Raw genomic sequence first — 7,820 nt, 5'->3', positions numbered from 1 at the left:
GTGCAAAATCGCTGAGAGGCCCTCTTGGATCCACCAGAGCCATTGCAAAAAAGTGGAAGTGAGTGACAGCACAACCTAAAGACACCACCACCCCGACTCTTTGGTGATCTACAGGGGAAGGGAGGGCTGATTGGGTATATCCCGCCTTCTACTTCTCGCCTGTAGTCTACTCACCAGAGTAAATCGGTGTGTCTGGTCATCATGAAGATTATTCTGTTTACCACCTTGGCCCTGCTGCTTACGGCATGGACCCTGATGCACTTAAAGGATCAAGAAGCCAACTTGCATAGAAGGGCATGGACATATGACAACTCACACCTGGCTGAAGTGACACAGGACCACATCCATCCCTGGATGAACAACGCCTGGTATAGATACATATATAATCGCACAGAAGGTAAAGATTGTTATATATGCTCACACATGCCTGCTACAACACAGCATGCTACATTATATGGCAGACCTATGAACATGACTCAAGTGGCATGTGCAGCAAGCTTTGCCAGTCTAGGTTATCAATATTCAGGAATTGTCTTAAACCACAGCGACCCCCTGACTATTGGACTTCGGTATGGCACCTGTGACCAATTGTTTTGGGTTAACTTGAAGGTTAAACAAAGACATGAAGCACTGCATTTCCTGGTATTCCTAGACAACCCAATAAAGTGGGAGCATATGAGATGTTATCGCCAGACGATAGGAACCATCGATTTAGGGACCACCAGGAACTGTGTAGGAACATATACACATGCACTTGGTGGCCCAGTGAAGAATAACGGTCCATCTAACGGTACCTATTGGGTACAGGGAATGGCATGGTTATGTGGACAGTGTGTCTATTTCGTACTCCCAGAGCAGTGGACAGGCACATGCGCCCCTATATTCATCTCTGACCACACATTCAAGATAACGGCAATCAAGAGCTTCCAATCTACGAGAAGGAAACGAGAAGCCCAACGAGTGGAGCCATATGATTCCGTGTGGGGCAGTGACGTACCGAAAGAATTTAAAACATGGACTACTGGACAAAAGATTGTCCATGCAATATTTTCATGGATAGGAGTTGGAAAACATGACCTGCGTATTGAAACTCTAGATTATTATTTTGGGCTGTTTTTAAATGCATCGACCACGGAAATTGATGCCATAAGAATGACTGTTATGCAACACCGAGTTGCTCTGGACATGATCTTGGCAGAAAAGGGCGGACTGTGTGTTTTGTTCAATACAACTTGTTACACATATATTCCAGACAATGTGCATTCTGATAATATGACAAATGCTCTACAATTACTTAGAAACATTCAACAGGCACAGGTAACCGATTGGGCAAATTCACAAAGTAATTGGTGGGATTGGTTTATGAGCGGATCATGGAGAAAATTGATGTTTAAGGTTTTGATGTTTATTGGCCTAATACTTATCATGTTTTGTATCTTTACTACATGCATTATCCCCTGTGTAAGAGGAATGGTATCAAGAATGATATCCCAATCTCTTGTTGCATATGTCACTGTGCCAGACGAGGAGGAAGGAGAAGACGATGAGTATGAAACTAATGTGATAAATGATTATGTTTGAATGATACACATTTTATGACGACCAGACCGAAAGCACTCACAATGTAGGGTCTGTGTCTGAAACACATTGATGTATCTTTTTAATTTCAGCTACAAACAGGAGGGAATGATGAAAGATTTTTAATTTTGTGATCATGTTTAGTTGTAGCTTCATTTAAAGGAAGAAGAGCTTGTGAATTGGAACCACCACAGGAAAAGAGAGTGAAACCATATGTGTAGAAGAATGCGGTGACATACGATACTACCTCCTGTGTTAACAGACAAGTTAACGGTCTCTCTCTCTCTCTCTCCTTTTATGGGAATGTTTAAGTTTCTATACATACCAAGCTACCTCCTGTTTCAGCAGACAAGCGAACCGTTTCTCTCCTTTTATGGAAATGTTTTTGTATCCTGAACATGCCACTCCTATTTCTTTGAAAGCTTACTTGAAGTATAAATAAAGAATATGCTGAGAGCCCTGGGTGGTTTTTCTGTGTCACATCTGTTGTGCACACGTTGGTGCAGAGCAGATCGGACCGTGACCGCCCATGCGCATGTAAAATAGATATCTGAATGTGAGTTTCTTTGCTTTCCAACAATTTTCTCCTCACAATCTGTCACCATACTACAATGCTGTGATTGCAGCCATTCCCCAACTCACTGTGAATGGTACTCATGGCCATTGATCAGTGGGCTTTGATGAGTGGTTGTTGATCAATGGTCATGAGAATTTGCATAAGTAAGATTAAGGAACTGACCTCCCAGCCCATTGTTCCTTCAGTGGGCTGGTTTCAGTCATAATGCAAATGTACTGTTTATACGGTTGAAACCCGCAGTCAGCTGAGACTGAAGAAGTCACTTGGATGAGTGACAAAACGTTTCTCCCACAAAATGCTACGTCCAGATGAACAAAATCAACTTTTGGAGATTTTGATGAGATGTGATGCAGGACAATGCTCTGTTTTGTTGATGTTAGACCGGACCTCTGCCTTTGATGCTGTCGACCATCACATTTTGCTACATAGGCTGAGACACTGTGTGGGTATATCTGGGTCTGCTGTGGATTGGTTTGCATTTTTTTTTGCGTGAACCATCCTTTTCTGTGCCTACCTCTCAGTATAGGTCCTCTTCTACTCCTCTTGCCTTGTGTGCCACAAGGTTCCGTATAGGAGCCTTTACTGTTTTTGCTATGCAGATGATATTCAGTTGTATATCTCCTTTAAGCATCAAGATGTTTTCAAGCTACAGATTTTGCAAAGGTGCATAGACTCCATTAGAGGTTTGATGGCTGACAACTTTCTTCAACTTAATGAGGAGAAAACCAAAGTCCTTGTTTGTGCTCCCGATAAATTTGTGCCCAAGTTTATGGAAAATTTACATCCTAACTAGGAATCTTAGAGTAACTTTTGACTCAGCTCTGACTTTGGACGCTCATGTTAAATCTCTGGTTTGCTCCTGCTTTTTATTGTTTGAGAAATATTGTTTAGATGAATCCCATTGTGTCATGCTCTGAACTGGAAATTGTCATACATGCATTTGTTTCATCTTGTTTAGACTACTGTAATTCTTTGTTCACTTGTTTATGTAAGGCCTCCTTGGAATGTCTGCAGGTTGCTCAGAATGCTGCTGCAAGGCTTCTGACCAAGTCTTCCAAGTACTTTCATGTTACAACCATGCTGATCCAGCTGCACTGGCTCCCCATTAAATTCAGAGTCCACTTTAAGATTATTACTTTGATATTCAGGGGTCTGCATGGACAAGCACCAGCACAGATCAAAGATATTTTACATCCATACATCCCCAGCAGGTCCCTGATGTCAGGTGATCAGGGCTTACTGGTTGTCCATCATACCAGGCTGAAAACGAAAGGTGACAGAGCTTTTTTAACTTGTGGCCACCAGACTGTGGATCTCTCCCTTTGAGCTTTTTTTCTCTCTTGGCTCTTGATGGAGGCGGTCGCACTTTCTCCCTCTCCCTTATCTTTCCCACTTGGCTTCTCATGTCTTTTGTATAGTCTCGCTTATTCTCTAACCCAAAGAGAATCTCCCAGACTTGTTCCTTAAAAACCTAAAGAAGAATTATGGATTTGATCAACTGGTCCCTTAACGGAATTGACACTCTCCTGGGCTTGGGAGAGCCAGATTGTCCTGCGGAGATGTTTGCTGCCGGATACTCGATGGTCGGTTGCGTCATGTGTCTGGTGATACTCTCAATGGAGGACACTGAATGACATCTACCAATTCGGAACCATGATAACAGAGTTCTGGCTGATTGGAGCTGGCTCGGACCTGACTTATCGAAGTACAAGAAGCGGCTACAGCTGTTCAAAATCCCACAAGGCTGGCCGACATGATAGATGATGGGCAGGGCTGTGAGTACTCAGACTGTGTTTTTTGAACGCAATATGGATAAGATTTTGGATGAGCTCATGGCTCTGCAATATGGATAACATCTTGAAGAAGAACAATGAGAACTGAGAGACCTGGTGACCAGTGACGGACATTAGACCAACTGTAAAATTGGAAGCAGTTTGTTCGCACTAACCAAAACAACTACCATCTTCATCTTATGCGGCCCCCCTGGCGTCAGCTGGATGCTCAAGGCAAAAGCTGACGGGAATAACTCTCCCTTAAATAATAAGACTGTTGTGACTCTCTTTCCCCTTATTGAAGGCCACCCGCATTGATAGAAGATTGTTGACTTTTGCTTAACCGGGTGAAGGGACACTTTCTCTTGCTTGAACATGGAACGCACACACACACACGCACACACACATACGCATGTACACTGACACAGACCTGCACTCACCCCCCACCCCCTCCAAATGCCTTCGAAGCTTATGTCTTCTATGTTGTGAGATGTGATGATTCATGTGCTGAGGTGTTATTTTCTGTTCTCAAACTGATCTCCCTGTTGGAGCTCAGTCTGGGGGGAGTTATTTTTTCTCTTCGTCTTTCCTCATGTTGTGCATTTTCTATTGTTATACCTCTCTGACCTGTCTACCCCATGTGATGTATGTGTAATGTATGTATGGTCGGAAGGGTAAGATGCCACTGGCAAGGCTGGCAGCCTTATTATTAATCCTTTATTTATCCAGGTAAAAATCTCATTGAGATTAAAAATCTCATTTACAAGAGAGACCTGGCATCATAGCAACAAAAGTCACATACCACATAGGTATATAACATTTAAAACAAATACAATATCCCATACAAACATGTGTAAAATATACAATAACAGATCAAATTAAGAGTACATTAAAAACAATCACACTGAGTAAAAGAGCTGTTCTCTCCTTTAAGACAGACTTAAACTCTCCCAAGGTAACCAATTCTGATAATTTCAGTTCCTTCTGCAGATTATTCCAGGAAGCAGGGGCAGCGTATTTAAAAGCCCTTTTCCCCAGTTCTGTTCTGATTTTTGGGACAATCAATTGTATGATTTTGTTCGAACGAAGGTTGTATTGGTTGTGGTTTTTACACATATAAACACATAAATAAGATGGAACCAGCCCAAGGAGAGATTTATAGATAAAAATCAACCAATGGGAGAGTCTGCGAATATGCAAAGATGGACATTTAGCAGCAGCATACAAAGAACAATGATGTACACGACTTCCATAGCCAGTAATAAGACGTAAAGCACAATGGTACACAGTATCCAACCTCTTTAGGTAGTGGGCAGGTGCATTCATAAAAAGCAGGTCACCATAATCCAATAAAGGTAAAAAGGTTGCACGAATCAAATGTTTTCTCACTTGGAGGGAGAAACAGGATTGGTTTCTAAAAAAGTAACCTAGTTTTAGTTTTAACTTCGACACAAGCCTTTGAATGTGAGTCTTAAATGACAAATTCTGATCTATAATGATCCCTAGATACTTGTAAGATGTGACCATTTCAATTTCAGATCCTTGAATTGTTTTAATCTTAGGAGACGTAGCTAACAACTCTTTGCCATTTGAGAATAACAGGACCTTGGATCCAGCTCTTCCTCCTCTATCAGACATTCTCTCCATACCTGAGAGTTTCCAGTCTCCAGCCTGGATCCTTCAGTCCAGCCGACAGCAGCCTCTTTCCTAAGGTTCCTGGATGATTGTAGCTCAGGTCCAGCTCTCTCAGATGGGAGGGGTTGGAGCTCAGAGCTGAGGCCAGGGAAGTATAGCCTTCGTCTGTGATCAGACAGCCTGACAGACTGCAGACACAAAAAACAACAATACAGCTGTGAATACTGCACGTAAAGAGTGTTTTATTGGTTTTTCTTATTTCCAAATCTAGAGCCATCCATACATTTGACGAGATAACACTATTGTTTCAAGTTTAATTCTCTAAATCCTCTTTTGGAAACACTAAGAACCACAACTAAGACAGCACTCTGAAAATGAATAAAACACTATACTTTCTTTATGGCCTGATCATTTGGGAGTTTGTGAGAAAATTATTTTAATTAAACTCTGAATTTAAAAGGAAGCCACTTAATAGAAGCTATTATGGGAGAAGTACGATATCTCTTTCAGTGCCTCTGTCTCTGTAATCTCACGGCAGCATTTTGGAGCAATTGAAAACTTCTGTGGGAGCATTTAGAAAATAACGAATTACAGTCAAAATCAAAACTCAAAGTAACAAATGCTCAAATAATTTTTTCAGCATTACTCTCACAGAAAATGTTTTCAATTGGTCAGATGAAAGAAGGAACAAGCCACAACTCTGCTGTGCTTGGCACCATTGTAATGTAGTCCCGTGTCCCTTTTGGGGGACTCTCCCTTGGGCATAAATCTGGGACTCTCCATCATTTGACCTTAGAACTGAAGAAGCTTCTCAGATGAGAGGTGAAACGTCTTAAAGCAACTCAAAGAAGTCCAGATGCTTTCCTTTCCAAGCTCCTTAGACTACGATGACCTGGATGACTGAGAAACTTCACAGACATTGTTCACTATTAGTCACAACACTCTTTACCTGCAGTTGGAACTCGCTTTGACACTTGTTTCCTCCGTTTCAGTGACTCTGAGCTCCCCGGCTCCGTTTCCCTGTTTATTCCTTTCTCTGAATCCTGCCACTCAATTCCTGTACGGGCAGTTACCACGTATAGGGTTTCCATCCCTCGGACTCTCGGGGAAACGGACTCAGTATCTGAGCGTGTCTTTGTATACTTATGTCTCCCACGTATAGTCGCTTAGTTTGTTAGTCTGTTTGTGTCATTGCTATATTTGTGCTTACTCATAGAGGTTACTTCATAGAGGTTACTTCAACGCCCGTTTCGAGGTTAGCCAGGCGGCTAATGCTATCTACCGCCTGACTACCGAGGACAGTGACGTCATCAGCGAGAGACCGGTGACCAGCATCGCGGAGCATGACGTCCGAGCGGCACTGAGGAGAGTGAACACAAGGAAAGCGGCGGGGCCAGACGGCATCACCGGCCGTCTGCTGCGCTGCTGTGCTGACCAGCTAGCAGGTGTGTTCACTTACATCTTCAACGAGTCCCTGGCGAAGTCTGTGGTCCCCACATGCTTCAAAAGATCCACCATCATCCCTGTGCCCAAGAACAGCAAACCCTCATCCCTGAACGATTACCGGCCAGTTGCACTGACCTCGGTAGTAATGAAGGTGTTTGAGAGGCTGCTGAAGAACATCATCTCCTCCTCCATCCCAGACACCACAGATCCGCTGCAGTTCGCCTACAGATCCAACAGATCCACAGAGGATGCCATCGCCCACGTCCTACACACCACTCTCAGCCACGTGGACAAGAAACAGGGTAACTATGTGCGAATGCTGTTTGTTGATTACAGCTCAGCGTTTAACACAATAGTGCCCTGCAGACTGTTCACAAAGCTGAGGGATCTGGGACTTAACAGCCGTCTGTGTGCATGGGTGTTGGACTTCCTCACTGGCAGAACTCAGGTGGTGAGGGTGGGCAGGTGCCTCTCCAACAGCATCACCATCAACACAGGAGCACCTCAGGGATGTGTCCTCTCGCCACTGCTCTACTCCCTCTACACTTCAGACTGTGTGGCCACCCACGGCTCCAACACCATTGTGAAGTTTGCTGACGACACAGTGGTGTTGGGTGCCATCTCCAACAACGATGAGGCGGCCTACATGGATGAAGTGAAGAATCTGGCATCGTGGTGCCAGGACAACCACCTCCAGCTGAACGTCAGCAAGACCAAGGAGCTGGTGGTGGACTTCAGAAGGGGTCAGCACAGAGACTACAAGCGCATCATCATCAATGGAGCTCCAGTGGAGAGGGTGCAGTCCTTCAAGT

The 7,820-nt window shown here is 43.7% G+C and overlaps 1 long non-coding RNA gene across 1 annotated transcript; it reads right to left on the bottom strand.

Annotated features, from left to right (window-relative positions):
• Positions 1 to 5,342: 5,342 nt before the first annotated feature.
• LOC120745031 lies at positions 5,343 to 6,881 on the bottom strand. The gene is made up of 2 exons (XR_005698542.1): positions 6,215 to 6,881; positions 5,343 to 5,883 (listed from the first exon to the last, which is right to left on the bottom strand). It is a non-coding gene; the product is annotated as an uncharacterized LOC120745031 (long non-coding RNA).
• Positions 6,882 to 7,820: the final 939 nt, after the last annotated feature.

This window comes from Simochromis diagramma, unplaced genomic scaffold (genome assembly GCF_900408965.1).
Source record: "Simochromis diagramma unplaced genomic scaffold, fSimDia1.1 OVJJ01000032.1, whole genome shotgun sequence".
Taxonomy (NCBI): Eukaryota; Metazoa; Chordata; class Actinopteri; order Cichliformes; family Cichlidae; genus Simochromis; species Simochromis diagramma.
Note: the sequence above shows the minus strand (reverse complement) of the source record. Positions and strands in the feature narration are given on the sequence as shown.